This window comes from Schistocerca nitens, chromosome 5 (assembly GCF_023898315.1).
Source record: "Schistocerca nitens isolate TAMUIC-IGC-003100 chromosome 5, iqSchNite1.1, whole genome shotgun sequence".
In the NCBI taxonomy this organism is placed as follows: Eukaryota; Metazoa; Arthropoda; class Insecta; order Orthoptera; family Acrididae; genus Schistocerca; species Schistocerca nitens.
In genome coordinates this window covers 135395899-135399043 of record NC_064618.1, presented here as the reverse complement: position 1 = coordinate 135399043, position 3145 = coordinate 135395899, and positions in this window count along the sequence as shown.

Here is a 3145-nt window from a genome sequence, read left to right as displayed (position 1 = left end):
TGGGAGTATTAAAGTGCAAATCCAGGGGTGCAGTAGGGCATACTCTGGCTACTACCAAGGGTGAGATTGCTTTTAGAACTGACTGCTTATAGGAAGCATTGAACCCCAGACCATATTTTTAAAATTAAATTTAACTAGATTTTAAGAGGCCACCCAGATTTTATTACTGTCTACACGGGTGATTCCAAGCAGGGAGATTTTCTCGATTGTTCTGTCGTGTTCCCCGACTTTGTCCTCAGGATAGGGCTCCCAGAGCAGTTTTCAGTTTATTACGTGGCACTATTTGCTATCGTGAAGACAATGGAGGAGATGAGACGGCGTCACGACAAGCAGTTCCTCATCCGCCCAGATTCTCTAAGTCCCATTCTCGCTATTGGACAAATGTATCCAACAGATCGGATGGTGCAACAAGTGCTGGGTGCTCACCTTCTCTTGCAAAGGCAAGACAATGAAATCATTTTCTGCTGGGTTCCAGGGCACATAGGAATTCAGGGAAAGGAAATCGCTGATGCGGCTGCCGAGGAGGCTTCCTCCCTTCCCCTTCCTGCTCGGTGTTCAGTCCCCCTGCAGGCATGTCACTTCATTTGTGACCAGGAAGGCCATGTGCTGATGGGAGGCTCAGCGGCTGGAAGTGAGAAACAATAAACTGCGTTCCATAAAAACTGTGGTTTACCTTCTTTCGGCCACGACGGTTTGAAGAAGTTGCCCTTACAGGGCTTAGAGTGGGACTTTGCCTATTGCACATGGCTTCCTCTTATGTTGGGAGGAGCCCCCAGTATGTCAGAGATGAGGGACACATTTGTCACTGAGTGTGTTTTATATGACGACATGAGGGTTGAACTGGGTCTCCCACGGGATCTTTCATCTATTTTAACTGACAACGAGGCGAGTGTTGCTCGTCTTTTAAGATTTTGTATGGTGTCCGGAATTCTTCCCAAAATATTTAGTGCTAGATCTTATGTGTCATAGAATGGCTGGGTCACTTATTATTTATAAGTAGTCATCCAGCCGCGGTTATCTGTTCCTTTTTTAACTGTGTCTTTACAGGTATTTTATCCATGATTCTATTCTGCAGTGTGTCGTTGGGATTTTATTACGGGCTTTTCTGAAGCTCACCTTATTGGGGTTGCCTTTCGATTCTTGTGGGGGGGGGGGGGGGGGGATGAAACTTGGTTTTCCGTTTTATTGACTTTTTCCATAGATTTTCACAATGTTCATCGGTATATCATTAATGCAAGGGAGCTGATGACCTTGCTGTTAAGCGCTCTCCGCCATAAATCAACATCATCATCATCATCACCATCAAAGTGAACTACCATTATGTACCACAGCAGCAAATCAATATTGCCCACAGTACCATAAATTTCCTAGTCAGAAGGAAACAATCACAGACAGTATTTTTTCTTCAGATGTGCCAATCAAAACACAAATTATGGAAAAATTTGTGAACCTAGTTGCTGAACTTATAAGACAGGGCCAATCACCGAACACGGAATCGACAGACTCATTAGCTATACAGCAGGCAATTGCTAATATTTTATCCATAAAAAAGAAATACATTTAATGAAAATTTTACAGTGGAACGCCCGCACAGCAATCTCAAACAAGGATACTTTAGAGCATGAACTTTTTCCGAAAAATGTCGATATCGTGGTGATTTGAGAAACATGGTTCAAATTGGAATCAGATACCGTATTTTACGGACTATAAGACGCTATGGACTATAATACGTACTTTATTTTTTAAGCAATTTTTTTACAAAAATAACTTTTTTATCATTTTTATTATTAGATTGCAAAGCAAGACTAAAAAAGAAGTTCTTGGTTTATAAAAATCACTAAAAACCGTCATCTGAACTTTCTTCTTCTTCCTCGTCGTCGTCATCGTTGTCCTGTTCATATATAAGATGGTCGTCATCGCCTCCGAAAGGCGTTGCTTATCCCGCGCTTCTTGAAAGGTTTAACAATGTCTTCTCTCACTCGAGACCACGACTGTTTTATCCACTGACACATTTGTTTTATTGGAGCCCGTTTTAAAGCTTCCTTCGGGGTGAATTCATGTAGGTTTTCATCCACCATCCGTTTGTTCCGTTCTTCCCTCATATACACTTTAAATGACTTACTTGTCGAGACGTCAAGAGCTTGCAATTGTGAATAAATCATCACTGAATAAGAGCAAGCTCTGTATTTCCCCGTCTCTGTTTCTCTTTCATAGAATTTTTCAAATGACTACTAAACTGATCTAGCACAAAAAGAGAACTCTTCTTCAATAAAGCACCTTTCCTTCTCTTCCGCATTCTGTTAATCCTTAATTTCATAACATCTTCGTCCATCCAACCCTTGTCACGTACGTGAACAACAAAACCTGGCAGTATTTCAGAAGGTTTTGGCATTGTTTTGCGCTTGAAAATGATCACTGGATTAAATTTAGTACTGTCAGCACAAGATGAAAGGACAACAGTACAGTGCATTTTTTCATGTCCACTTGTTTTTAAGAGCAACAGCGCGTGGAATTATTTTTACAACTTTAAAAAAGAGGATGCCAAAGCTCCATGGCTCCTTAAACTGCAAAAGAAATCTTTCTGGAAAAGATGCTTTGAAAAAGCTTGCAAAAAATACCCCTCTCTCAGAGGTCAGGACAAAGATAAGAAGAATCAACAATAAACCTCTACTGCCAAATTCTACAAACAATTGGCTTGAAAGCTTCGCAGATATTATTGCACCTCCACCAGCAGAACGAGAAACATAACAGTTTGAAAAGACCGTTCACGAATCAGCACAGGCATGTAGTGAATTATTTACAAAATCTTTTACAATCCAAGAATTCGAAATGGTACTTAAATTCTCTGTTTGCACGGCACCGGGAAATGATCGAATAAATTATCCTGTGATATTCAACTTACCAATAGCAGCATAAAACTTAGGCTGTTGTTACTGATCTTTCGTGTAATATGGGCAGATAGCGAAACTCCTAAAGAATGGACCACACAAATCATTGTAATTATACTAAAGCCCAGTAAAGCTCCTTCAAAAGCAGATTCATATCGTTCAGTTGCACTATCATCGTGTTTAGCAAAGAATTTTGAACGCTTTCTCAAATTACTCGTACGTTTAGAGTGGTGGCTAGAACATAACAAAATTCTGCC